We start from the raw sequence: 15,181 nt of genomic DNA on the forward strand, positions 1-15,181 counted from the left end.
AAAATTGTTTACAATTGTCAACCCCAGTCCATCACCGGCATCTCCACATCTTGCAATTGTTATAATGGAAGTGAGAATTCTCAGCCATTGGTGTAATTAGTCCTTTGCATCTTCCTTATAATCATCAGTTAATTAAATCATAGGGTTTTTTCCTCACATATCTATAAATAGTTATTTGCAAATTAATTATTACTCAAGTCAATGGCAAAATTTCAGTTTCTAAGCATACAAGCATACAAAATATTATCGGATAATTACAGCTCACATCACCGATCTGCAGGTTTAATGAGCCTTGCAAGCTGATCTGATGTCTTTGCACAAGCATGAGAATGCTACAAATTGAGAACTATTCAAACAATTCACCAGAAATTGAGATCATTATAAAGTAACCCAGGGTTCTTCCATGTCTTCTCACAAAAAAGACCATAAGGCTCTTCTGAGTGCATTGTATATAACTCTTTAGGACAAACTTAATGTAAATTGGTCAAATTTGGACCAAACTAGGAGTGGCAGTGGAATCAGAAGAGGCAGCTCAGAAATTATAGAATGAGTTGGACAAAATATACAAGAGGGAAGAACAATGACAGATGAAATTTAATGCAGATAAGTGTAAAGTGCAACACTTAAAATTGTCCACATGCACGCTTCATGAATGGTGTTGAAATAGCAATGGATGAAGCTGAAAGAGACCTCGCAGTCTTAGTAAACTTGACACCACTAACATCCAACCAATGTAGAGCAGCAATCAACAAAACCAATCGGATGTACATAGTCAAAACAGTAGAATATAAGTCAGAGGAGGTAATCATCAAACTGTTTAGTGTTCTGGTCTCACTGCACCTTGAATACAACCAAATGACTTTCCTCATCTGTAAATATCCTGTGATCTTGTGAAACAAAAAAACACAGAATTGCATTTGTACCCCACTGCTCTCCTATGTTGACTCTTGACCTGATCATTCAGCTTTTCCTGGTGCCACTTCTGCTTTTAGAATTGCTGAATACTTTTGTTGTGAAGTGGAAGAATCAAAAAGCTTTCCCACAGTGAATAACCTCACAAATACTTTCAGACAGTCACAATGCTGTCGTTTCTCTTTCACCTGGTTCTCACCTTAACTAGAATAGGAGTGACCAGAATGTGTTTATAAGTCTTGAATTAATCTGCTTAAAAAACAGAAATATTCTCAACTGCACAGGTATGCAAACAGCCATTGCTTGGAAATCAGCTTTCTCCCTCTCTTTGTTGCGGTGTTTATTTATTTTAAAGCTGTAGTGTCTCTTTTTTTGTTGCTCTATCCAGTTGTTTTGCATAGTTTGGCTTGTTCTCCTGATACACCACCTGAATGTTGCAGTGGCCTGGTGATGTCGGAATGCCACCGGCATGGATTGCTTCTGTTTCATTTCAGCAGGAAGCACAGTGATTGGGTCAGAATAAGATGTTGTTTAAAACCAGTAACATTTATAATAATGAATAAATATAGTTCGACATTTCAAACTGTTATGCTGCAAATGTTTTTTCTAAAACCACAAGGTAAAAACGATCAGAGTATTACAAACTATATGACTTAACTTGAGAGATAAAAAAGAAAAACTGAAAATGCTGGAAATCTTATATTAAAACTGGAAATGCTTAAAATACACAGTAAGTTCATCAGCACATGGAAGAAAAAATGTCTCATATGAAGATGCAAAACATTAACCTGATGCTGACTTCATCTGATGCACATGGGCTTATGCATTTTCACCATTTTCTAGTGTAAATTTAGGGCTGAATTTCAATCAGATTGGTATTCCCTTATTAGATAATTCCTGAGGCAATCGGTACTGATATGACACACATCTCATCAGTGCTCCCCCCAAAAATAGAATACCTTGACCTGTGTAACCTGGCAAGCACACCAGGGCTAACAATTACTTGAATGCCTTCATCCAACTGTTCCATTATGGATGAAAACGCACTAAATCTATAGTTGCAACAGGGAGAGAACCTACTCCAATCAATGTGATAGATTTATATATTTTTTCCCCCAAGAGTAAATTCTTTCTATTTTTCTTCCCATCCTCTCCTTCCTGGGTCATGCACCAATTGCAGTGAAGAGTACAGCTGGATGTACGATCTGCTCCCAGGCTTCCGCCAAGGCCGTTAAAAAGCACACGAGAGTGGCACAGACATGACACTCCATCTGATTTTCCCTCTTTCTTCATGATGAAGTACCTTAACAGGCCTCCACTTGACAGCTCCTCCCAGTGACGTGACTGATATTAGGAATTCAGCAGGATGACAGAGTGAATCTATACCTCATCATTCTGTACCGTTGCACCACTGTGCTACCCATGAATTGTTGACTTTAAACGGACAACAAATGAACCAGTGATTTAAAATAAAACAAAACCCTGCTTTGACTAATCTAATGGTGCAGCATAGTTAGAGGACTGAGTCCCATACATACTGAAGTGATCACTGCAGGAAGTAGGGGGAAGTGTCTGTTCATTGTAGCCATCAGATCAATGCATTTTGGGGGAAAAAAAACAAATGCCTACTTAATGGAGCAGCAACAAAAAAGCTCTGACAGCATCCAGAGGCTCTACTCTGGGATGTAATTTTCTAATCAATCAAATCAATTTTCACACGTCAAGTCTTCCTGGGAACCAGCTTTTCTTATACTGTATTTCTCCTAAACATGAGAGAAAACTTGTCCACGAGTCAAAGGCATTGGTGAGCCCAAAAGTACAAGCAGCACACTAAAGAGGCAATTTTGCAAGGCCCTGCTCCCAACCTGGATGGTTGGCGAAAGGCCTATAACAGGGCTATGACTCTATAGAACAGGGATCAAATATGGAACCTGTATGGCTTATTATCACATGAAATGATGCATCTACCCACTGAGTAATCATGGGAGTTCATACTGTTTTTTTTAAATACAACTTTCATTCATGTTTCCAGCATGTTTTATATCATGCCTGTCCGGGCTAGGGAAGTGAAATTCAGGATTCCTGCTCCTGATCGTATTGATTCCCGCTGGAAACATGTGCATATGAAGATATTGGGGTTGATTTTAACTCCCAACAAGTTTCCAGCAGGAAATCACAGTAATCAGCTTGTTCCTAACCTGTCGGATAGCTCCTCCTCCTGGCCCCACAATAGAATGTAAAAAAAATCCTTTGAGGGCCTTTTCACGTCCTCATACTCTTCTGAATTGTTTCACCCTGGTGGGAAAACCATAGTGGCTTCCCTGCTCAAGCCTGAGTTAAAATCAGATGGGGCCCAATGAGGTCATCAGACACCAATCTGCATAATTAAAGAGGGACCCCTCAGCATCAAGCGGGAGCCTTTGCCGCCTGCTCAAAAGAGCAGGTTAAAATTAGGATTGCCGGGATCCAGGCAGGAAATCGGCGGGTTATTCATCCGGGGCATTTTAACTACCCACTCGCCCAGTTTCTGCCAGGCTTGTAGAGTTAAAATCCTCCCCCCCCTTACATTGGATGAGAACAGGATCAGGTTTAGCTGTGATACCTCCTATGGTTGAACAGCCTGCCAACATTCACTGTCAAGGTTCACACAAGAAGGTACCAGAGGTTGCCTGGTGCCAATAGAACCATATCACAGTAACAAGTTATACTTCAAGTGAGGAAATAATTGGCAAAAAGCAGTATAAAAGGTAAGGGGTATTTACAATTCATATGTCCACCTATCATATGAAGGGCAGATGATATTGACTACTTTAAAGTTGATGGGGTAGAAATTAGTCTGGGCTCATCGAGGCCGGCCCAAAACTGGGCCTTGATCTAATCCAAATATTCTGGACGAGCTGCCAACACCTGTCACTCCTCCATGGGCAACTCGCCCTTCTCCAGGATTGAAATTTGGGCCACTTGCCTCGCTGGAGCTGCCCTCAGGTAAATTCCGGGAGGGAGTTCGAGCAGGCTGGGGTGGTGGTGGTGGTGACGATCGCTAGGACTGTGGAGTCGGGGGGAGCACTGCAACTCCTCCTGGCTCCACAGAAAGGTTAATTTAGAAATAAACCTACGTGTAGTTGGCAACAGCGGGGCTTGCAGAAGAATCCTGAGCGGGGCAGAAGTCCAATGCCTGCCCCGCTCATCAATGACTAATTTTTCTTTAAAGGCTCCTAATTAACATATTCATAAGGCTCAACACCTGTTTTAGGCGTCCGCATAAAAAAATGGGCCCAACGAATTTAGTGGTGGGACCAACACCTGCACAGATTGTGTGCAGGCCATTCCACTGCTAAATTGGTATGCTTTGCACCTTTTTTACGCCTGAAAAATGGATGCAATGTACACCAATTTCTACCCTGATGTGCTTTTTATAGAATTGAAAAACGTTTACATGAGCCTGATAAAATTCAACTTGAAGTCAGCCAAATAAAGCCAGCTGTGTCGAGCGTTAAAAGCCCATCTGCAGATACTTAAAGTTTCTACATCAATAGTACATTGAAGAGTTTATACATATTACAGACATCGCTGCAAACATTTTACGCTGTACTGATCAGGCACTGAATAGGGTATGGTAGCATGGTGGTTATGTTACTGGACTAGTAATCCAACAGCGTGAACTAAAAATCCAGCGTCATGAGTTCAAATCCTGCCATGGCAGAAGGGGAAATTTAAATTCAATTAATTAAATAAAATCTGGAATTTAAAAAAAACTCGTAATAGTAATGGCGGCCATGAAACGACCAGAAACTACCAGATTGGAGTAAAAACCCATCTGGTTCACCAATGCCATTTAGGGAAGGAAACCTGCCATCCTTACCCATATATGACTCCAGAACCACAGCAATATGGTTGATTCTTAATCACCCTCTGAAATGGCCTAGCAAGCCACTCAGTTGTATAATCTCGCTACAAAAAGTCATAATAAGAATAAAACCGAACGGACCACCCGCCGACGGACCACCAGGCACAAAACACGACAAAGGCAAACCAAGCCCAGTCGCTCCTGCAAGGTCCTCCTCACTAACATCTGGGGACTTGTACCAAAATTGGGAGAGCTGTCCCACAGATTAGTCAAGCAACAGCCTGACATAGTCATACTCACAGAATCAAACCTTTCAGCCAACGTCCCAGATTCTTCCATCACCATCCCTGGGTATGGTAGAGGTGGCGGTACAGTATTATACAGTCAGGAGGGAGTGGCCCTGGGAGTCCTCAACATTGACTCTGGACCCCATGAAAACTCAGGGCATCAGGCCAAACACGGGCAAGGAAACCTTCTGCTGATTTCCACCTACCGCCCTCCCTCAGCTGATGAATCAGTCCTCCTCCATGTTGAGCACCACTTGGATGAGGCACTGAGGGTAGCAAGGGCACAAAATGTACTCTGGGTGGGGGACTTCAATGTCCATCGCCAAGAGTGGCTCGGTAGCACCACTACTGACCGAGCTGGCCGAATCCTGAAGGACATAGCTGCCAGACTGGGCCTGCGGCAGCTGGTGAGCGAATTAACACGAGGGAAAAACCTACTTGACCTCGTCCTCACCAATCTACCTGTTGCAGATGCATCTGTCGATGACAGTATTGGTGGGAGTGACCACCGCACAGTCCTTGTGGAGACGAAGTCTCGTCTTCACACTGAGAACACCATCCAAAGTGTTGTGTGGCATTACCACCGTGCTAAATGGGATAGATTCAGAACAGATCCAGCAGCTCAAAACTGGGCATCCATGAGGCGCTGTGGGCCATCAGCAGCAGCAGAATTGTATTCCAGCACAATCTGTAACCTCATGGCCCGGCATATTCCTCACTCTACCATTACCAACAAGCCAGGGGATCAACCCTGAGGAGTGTAGAAGAACATGCCAGGAGCAGCACCAGGCGTACCTAAAAATGAGGTGCCAACCTGGTGAAGCTACAACACAGGACGACATGCATGCTAAACAATGCAAGCAACATACTATAGACAGCCAAGCAATTCCACAACCAATGGATCAGAGCAAAGCTCTGCAGTCCTGCCACATCCAGTCGTGAATGGTGGTGGACAATTAAACAACTAACGGGAGGAGGAGACTCTGTGAACATCCCCATCCATAATGATGGCGGAGTCCAGCACGTGAGTGCAAAAGACAAGGCTGAAGCGTTTGCAACCATCTTCAGCGAGAAGTGCCGATTGGATGATCCATCTCAGCCTCCTCCCGATATCCCCACCATCACAGAAGCCAATCTTCAGCCAATTCGATTCACTCCACGTGATATCAAGAAATGGCTGAGTGCACTGGATATAGCAAAGGCTATGGGCCCCGACAACATCCTGGCTATAGTGCTGAAGACTTGTGCTCCAGAACTAGCTGCGCCTCTAGCCAAACTGTTTCAGTACAGCCACAACACTGGCATCTATCCGACAATGTGGAAAATTGCCCAGGTATGTCCTGTACACAAAAAGCAAGACAAATCCAAGCTGGCCAATTACCGCCCCATCAGTCTAGTCTCAATCATCAGCAAAGTGTTGGAAGGTGTTGTCGACTGTGCTATCAAGCGGCACTTACTCACCAATAACCTGCTCACCGATGCTCAGTTTGGGTTCCGCCAGGACCACTCGGCTCCAGACCTCATTACAGCCTTGGTCCAAACACGGACAAAAGAGCTGAATTCCAGAGGTGAGGTGAGAGTGATTGCCCTTTTCATCAAGGCAGCATTTGACCGAGTGTGGCACCAAGAAGCCCTCGTAAAATTGAAGTCAATGGGAATCAGGGGGAAAACTCTCCAGTGGCTGGAGTCATACCTAGCACAAAGGAAGGTGGTAGTGGTTGTTGGAGGCCAATCATCTCAGCCCCAGGACATTGCTGCAGGAGTTCCTGAGGGCAGTGTCCTTGGCCCAACCATCTTCAGCTGCTTCATCAATGACCTGCCCTCCATCTTAAGGTCAGAAATGGTGATGTTCACTGATGATTGCACAGTGTTCAGTTCCATTCGCAACCACTCAGGTAATGAAGCAGTACTTGGTGCATGCAGCAAGACCTGGACAACATCCAGGCTTGGGCTGATAAATGCCAGGCAATGAATATCTCCAACAAGAGACAGTCTAACCATCTCCCCTTGACATTCAACGGCATTGCCATCGCCAAATCCCCCACCATCAACAACCTGGGGGTCACCATTGACCAGAAACTTAACTGGACCAGCCACATAAATACTGTGGCTACAAGAGCAGGTCAGAGGCTGGGTATTCTGCGGCGAGTGACTCACCTCCTAACTCCCCAAAGCCTTTCCACCATCTACAAGGCACAAGTCAGGAGTGTGATGCAATACTCTCCACTTGCCTGGATGAGTGCAGCTCCAACAACACTCAAGAAGCTCGACACTATCCAGGACAAAGCAGCCTGCTTGATTGGCACCCCATCCACCACCCTAAACATTCACTCCCTTCACCACCATCTACAGGATGCACTGCAGCAACTCACCAAAGCTTCTTCAATAGCACCTCCCAAACCCGCCACCTCTACCACCTAGAAGGACAAGGACAGCAGGCACATGGGAACACCATCACCTGCACGTTCCCCTCCAAGTCATACACCATCCCGACTTGGAAATATATCGCCGTTCCTTCATCGTCGCTTGGTCAAAATCCTGGAACTCCTTTCCTAACAGCACTGTGGGAGAACCTTCACCACACGGAGTGCAGTGGTTCAAGAAAGCGGCTCACCACCACCTTCTCAAGGGAAATTAGGGATGGGCAATAAATGCTGGCCTTGCCAGCGACGCCCACATCCCATGAACGAATAGTAAAAAAAAATCACTCTGACATAAGACACAGCTGACTTTTCATTTGCTGATGTGGGAACGTATTCTGATAAAAAGTTATTATGGACATTTTAGCTTGTCTTTTTCAGATACGAACCAATGTGCTGTACATTTCCAACATTTCTTTTTTTTATTTCATATTGCCAGCATACGCGATATTTCTTTTCATTACATTAATGTATCCATTGCAGTATATCCACTTAATTTTTTTCATTGATATAAAATCTTTAATTTGAATTTAAAATAGAGAATCTAGAAAGGAAATGCTGATAAATTAGTCCTCTGGAGGTATTAGAAATATCCTGTGGTATAAACCTTTATTCTTCGATCTAGTAAACCACATCAGAGTTTCCATCAGAATTGAATTTTGACCCTGCTGGTTATGTTGTTTATAAAAGGATTCTACCGCTTAGGAATATTTGGAAGGGCATTGTTCCAACACTCTGTGGTAGACGTGCAAAAAATGTTGACCGTTTGCTAAACCCTTATCATCTCAAATCATGGACTTGCGTGCAACACTGGGGGAGCAGGACTCTGGCTCCTTTTCATTTGTATTGTTTCTCAGTGCAGCACTGACCTTTCAGCCTTCAGCTGTCTCGGTCCTGCTGTCTGGAAGTGCCTTACTACTTCTCTGCCTGCCTTTAAAAGCTTCCTTAACACTTATCTGTTCAACCAAGCTTTCGGTCGACTTTTCTAACTGTCCTACAAGTGCTTTCTGCATGTTTCGCCTTTGTGAAGTGCCTTGAAGCTTTAAAGGTTCTATACAATTGCAGGTTGTGCTCAATTTTGAGGTGCTGATGGAAAGCTCAGGGTGCCAAATCATAATATAAAAGCTCTGAAGGTAGTTAGCCCTAATTTATATTGCTGGCAGCATACAGAAGTCAGCTTTTTTTTTGATCTTGGGATATGGGCAGTATTGGCATGGCAACATTTTTGCCCATCCATAGTTGCCCTCAGAACATCCAGGCTTGGGCTCATAAGTGGCAAGTAACATTCGCGCCAGACAAGTGCCAGGCAATGACCATCTCCAACAAGAGAGTCTAACCACCTCCCCATGACATTCAATGGCATTACCATCGCCGAATCCCCCACCATCAACATCCTGGGGGTCACCATTGACCAGAAACTTAACTGGACCAGCCATATAAATACTGTGGCTACGAGAGCAGGTCAGAGGCTGGGTATTCTGCGGCGAGTGACTCACCTCCTGACTCCCCAAAGCCTTTCCACCATCTACAAGGCACAAGTCAGGAGTGTGATGGAATACTCTCCACTTGCCTGGATGAGTGCAGCTCCAACAACACTCAAGAAGCTCAACACCATCCAGGATAAAGCAGCCCGCTTGATTGGCACCCCATCCACCACCCTAAACATTCACTCCCTTCACCACCGGCGCACAGTGGCTGCAGTGTGTACCATCCACAGGATGCACTGCAGCAACTCGCCAAGGCTTCTTCGACAGCACCTCCCAAGCCCGCGACCTCTACCATCTAGAAGGACAAGAGCAGCAGGCACATGGGAACAACATTACCTGCACGTTCCCCTCCAAGTCACACACCATCCCGACTTGGAAATATATCGCCGTTCCTTCATCGTCGCTGGGTCAAGATCCTGGAACTCCCTTCCTAACAGCACTGTGGGAGAACCGTCACCACACGGAGTGCAGCGGTTCAAGAAGGCGGCTCACCACCACCTTCTCAAGGGCAATTAGGGATGGGCAATAAATGCCGGCCTCGCCAGCGACGCCCACATCCCATGAAAGAATTTAAAAAAAGAACATTAAAAGTCAACCATGCAGTATTTTACTGTAGTCATATGTAGGCCAGACCGGGTAGGGGTGGCAGGTTCCTTCCCCTGAAGGACATTAGTGAACCAATTGGATTTTTATGACAATCCAGTCGCATTCATGGTTATTCTTCTGCTTTAAAAGAAAAAGCCCACAAGTTAACAGATTACAGCCATGGTAGGATTTGAATTGACAGCTAGTCCAGTACCATAACCATTACACCAGCATACCCAATAGCTTTGGTAGTTGGCAGGACACTGGCAGTAATGACATTAGATTAAAGACAAGAAATGAGTGTGTTTGCACATGTGCTGAACTGCAGGCAACACAGAAAGATGTGCTAAAAGACATAAGTATGCGCTCCATCATGTACTCTAGTCTTTTCGGAATGCAAGAACATAAATGCCAATTGGAAAAAGGCCATATTTGAAAATCAGTTAGATAACTTTAGGGACAACAAACCCACACCATACTTTGCCAACCCATTTTAACCAATGACACATATCACTGAATTGGGGATGCAGTGCACCCTCAAAATTATCATTGGTGTAACTATTGCTCCAAGGCTTCCTGGACATCTGTGCTTCTCGCTCACAGGTAAGACAGTTCCACTTAACAACCAGTGATTGTTTCAAAGGTCTGACACAGTTTTGTGCATATATATATATATATATATATATATAGAGTATGTATTCAGAATTTAAGTATCTTTTCAAACCGATCCTGACAGAGATTGAAAACCATTAATTGGATTCAGCCACTGTAATTGCTTGTAAATTGTAGCAATTATAATAGGATTTAGCTTGAGGGAAAAAAGCCAATGATTTGGATAAAAGCCCAGTTGCACCAAGGTTTTATAATCTAAATTTAGAAATGTTTTCTCAAGCATTCTGGTTAGCACATCAGTAAATGACCCAGCTCAGAAGGGTAGATTTATTAATTGTTTTCTGAAGTGCAAGATTTGCTAGATTAACTAATTTAACATTTAAACGGCAAGGAAGCAGATGGAAATGATCGCTCATTTACTGTAAACCTGTCAAAATAGGGATTAATTTCTGATCTGTGGAGACACTGGAAAATGCATTCAGACATTTGATATGATATATTATCTGCCTCCGCAATGCATCTGCTCATTTCACTGTTTATCTGCTTTGTCATGCAAATAGAAAATGGATTATTTTTGGGGGGGAATAAGCGTGATTATTTTCCAACAGAACATTCTTTGGAGAGTGGGATTCTCAATAGGCTGAAATGCAAGGTTCAGCCAACCTATGAGTGACTTCCAAGGGTAAGCCCAGAGGCTGGTTTTACCCTCAAGGTGCATTAAATTAGCCCTAACAACCACTAATGATGTGTATGCCTGATGGACTCAGAATTGATGAGGTCCTGACCTAAACTTCCATTTCGAAATCCAGTGCCAGTCAAACAAACAATGACAAAAAGGTGTTACGTGGTTAGTTGATAATTTACATCTGGCTGAGTTGTGTCCGATAAGCAACATTAGCAGTTTTTTTTTGTTGTTGGTAGTATTAATTCTCTCATTCCCCCATTCCATCTTCAGACCACTCTGGTGTCTCCTGGCTATACACTGACTGCAGCTAAGAGGCTGGGCCAATCAGTGATCTACTGCAGTGCTTCTGGCGCTCAAGAACAGCCAACTTACTGTTAGCTATGGCTCAGTTGGTAGTACTCTCGCCTCAGAGTCAGAAGGTTGTGGGTTCATAGTCTCACTATAAAGACTTGAGCACATAATCTGGGCTGATACTCCAATGCAGTACTGAGGGAGATGCTGTTTTTCAGAGAAGACATTAAAGTGAGGCCCTGTCTACCCTTGCAGGTGGATGTGAAAGATCCCAAGGCACTTTTTCAAAGAAGAGCAGCAGAGTTATCCCCAGTGTCCCTCAATCATCATCACTAATGCAGATTATCAGGTCATTATCAAATTGCTGTTTGTGGGAGCTTGCTGTGTGCAAATTGGCTGTTGTGTTGTGAAAAGCGCTATATAAATGCAAGTATTTTGTTAACTTAAGATTGGGGGAGGTGGTGGAAGAACAAACCTCAGCTAGAATGACATAAAGAACTATGGAGCATTACAGAACCAATATTAACTTTTTCTAGCTGGGGGACCTCTGCATAAGCATCCAGGGCAGTATGGGCACTGAATGGAATGACTCCATTTTTGTTAGGCAAGTGTATTAAGGGTTACAGAACCAAGGCGGGTAGATGGAGTTAAGAGTCCATACTCAAAAGAATAAGCTTTCATGGGAGGGACAGTAACTGAGTAAAATAGAGGATTTCTCCTATTAGGGAGGAGATACCATTTTCTGATGTTTTTAAATAAAAAGCATGTAGTGCAAGTAAGCAGATGGTGGTGACAGGAACTTGTTGTCCAGAGGGCCAACTTGTTTCAACCTTCCAGCTGGTGAACCCAGGGATCCCAACCTCACAGGTCTGCATTTCTGAACACAAATCATTTGTGATCATTGGAGACGGTGCCAATCCACCTAGTGTAAGGGAGCTCATTACCTGCACCAACGAAATGGCCAAGGATAGATTCACAGCACTGCAGTTATCCAGGAAACAAGTAGCAACCCCAGGGAAATCTGCAGCAGAGTGCCCCCAGCAAACCCCTAAGGCCAATCAAAGCATCTCTCATGCATGTGAAAACTGCTGCCATAGAGGCTAGAGTTTCCAACTCTGGTTGGATGTATTCCTGAAGGTTTCATCACATGAGCACCAGCCTCTAACTGCCTTGCCCCATTTCCCCCATTTCCAATATTTTTATAACTAATAAACAAAAGTGTTCAAAGAAAATGAAAAAAAAAAATCACCATTCTTTTAATGTCCCTATGATTTTTCTCCTGGGTTGCCCGTAGCAGTCCAAGAGATTAATCTTTAATTCCCGGAGACTTCAGAACAATCTGGAGGGTTGGCAACCCTAATAGTCGCCTTGGGTTACACTGTGGAATGAACTCTTTCCCCCTGGCTTCAACAGGCTTGGGAGTCAGATAGAGAGAACCATGAAGCAGGGATTCACTGATCTCATCAGTGCTATCAGGTTTGATGTCAAGCCAATCAGTGGGCTTGGTGAGGCAATGTCTAACAGCAGGAGCATCACCAGAATATGTACGGATGATGGTACTTTCTCTCTGGACAGAACATCTAGACCCTCCCCCAACCCACTCCAGTAACTGCAGCTGTGGATATGGCAGAGCTAGTAGCTGGGCCATCTCAAAACTCAGCTCATGGAAGCAGAAGAATCTCACTAGGTTCACACGGACACACAGCTGCCAGCCATCTCACGCACTCCTACCAATGGGGAGCGCCAGAAGGACTAGCAGGTTAGGTTTTAAATTAGATATTTTTAGGTTAGGTTTTAAATTAGATATTTTTTGCTGAAACACTGGATAAAAAAGACTAGGTGCACAAATCACATTTAGGGAAATAAAATTTGGTTCCACTGAAGTTCAACAGTTTCCAGTGAGTGTCCTTGGTATAGAAACATAGGAATATAGGAACAGGAGTAGGCCATTCGTGCCTGATCCACCATTTGATAAGATCATGGCTGACCTAACTCCATATACCTGCCTTTGGCCCATATCCCTTAATAACTTTTTGGCAACCAAAGGTATCCATCTCAGATTTAAATTTAGCAATTGAGCTAGCATCAATTGCCATTTGCGGAAGAGAGTTCCAAACTTCTACCACCCTTTGTGTGTAGAAATGTTTTCTAATCTCACTCCTGAAAGTCTGGCTCTAATTTTTAGACTCTGCCCCCTACTCCTAGAATCCCCAACCAGCGGAAATAGTTTCTCTCTATCCACCCTATCTATTTCCCTTAATATCTAATAAACTTCGATCAGATCACCCAATAACCTTCTAAACTCGAGAGAATACAACCCCAATTTGTGTAATCTCTCCTCGTAACTTGAAGACCGGGTATCATTCTAGTCAACCTACGCTGCACTCCCTCCAAGGCCAATATGACCATCCGAAGGTGCGGTGCCCAGAACTGCTCACAGTACTCCAGGTGCAGTCTAACCATGGTTTTGTATAGCTGCAGCATAACTTCTGCCCCCTTGTACTCCAGTCCTCTAGATATAAAGGCCAGCATTCCATTAGCCTTATTGATTATTTTCTGCACCTGTTCATGACACTTCAATAATCTATGTACCTGAACCCCTAAGTCCCTTTGGACATCCACTGTTTTTAACTTTTTACCATTTAGAAAGTACCCTGTTCTATTCTTTTTTGATCCAAAGTGGATGACCTCACATTTGTCTACATTAAATTCCATTTGCCACAGTTTTGCCCATTCACCTAATCTATCAATATCGCTTTGTAATTTTATGTTTTCATCTACACTGCTTACAATGCCACCAATCTTTGTGTCATTGGCAAACTTAGATATGAGGCTTTCTATGCCTTCATCTGAGTCGTTAATAAATATTGTGAATAACTGAGGCCCCAAGACAGGTCCCTGCGGGACTCCACTAGTCACATCCTGCCAATGTGAGTACCTACCCATTATCCCTACTCTCTGTCGCCTTTCGCTCAGCCAACTTCCTAACCAAGTCCGTACTTTTCCCTCGATTCCATGGGCTTCTACCTTAGTTAACAGTCTCATTTGTGGGACCTTATCAAATGCCTTCTGGAAGTCCATATAAATAACATCCATTGACATTCCCCTGTCCACTACTTTAGTCACCTCCTCAAAAACTTCAATCAGGTTTGTCAGGCACGACCTACCTTTCACAAATCCACGCTGGCTCTCTCTGATTAACTGAAAATTCTCGAGGTGTTCAGTCACCCTATCCTTAATTATAGACTCCAGCATTTTCCCCACAACAGATGTTAGGCTAACTGGTCTATAATTCCCCGGTTTCCCTCTCTCTCCTTTCTTAAAAAGCGGAGTGACATGTGCAATTTTCCAATCTAGAGGGACAGTTCCTGAATCTAGAGAACTTTGAAAGATTATAGTTCGGGCATCTGCAATCTGCTCACCAACTTCCTTTAAAAACCTGGGATGGAAACCATCTGGTCCTGGGGATTTGTCACTCTTTAGTGCTATTATTTTCTTCATTACTTTTGCTTTACTTAAGTTAATTTTATTGAGTCCCTGTCCCCGATTCAATATTAGTTTTCTTGGGATTTCCGGCATGCTATCCTCTTTTTCTACTGTAAATACTGACTCAAAGTAATTGTTCAACATGTCTGCCATTTCCCCATTGTCAATGACAATATCCCCACTTTCAGTTTTTAAGGGGCCAACACTGCTCCTGACCACCCTCTTTTTCCTAATATAACTATAAATGTTCTTCGTATTGGTTTTGATATCCCTTGCAAGTTTCTTTCCATACTCTCTTTTTGTGGCTCTTACTATCTGTTTTGTGACCCTTTGTTGATCTTCGTATCTTTCCCATTAGTCAGGATCTGTGCCATTTTTTGCCTTTTTGTATGCCCTTTCCTTATGTCTTATACTGTTCCTTACCTCTTTAGTTGTCCATGGCTGTTTTTTTTGGCAAGTAGAGTTCTTGCCCCTCAGGGCTATAAACCGATTCTGTATCACGTTATGGTGTTGGATGATAGGTCAGCAGGTGCCAGGCATGGGTAGTTTATTTGAAACGAAAGGATTTG

This window comes from Heptranchias perlo, chromosome 10, assembly GCF_035084215.1.
Source record: "Heptranchias perlo isolate sHepPer1 chromosome 10, sHepPer1.hap1, whole genome shotgun sequence".
NCBI lineage: Eukaryota > Metazoa > Chordata > Chondrichthyes > Hexanchiformes > Hexanchidae > Heptranchias > Heptranchias perlo.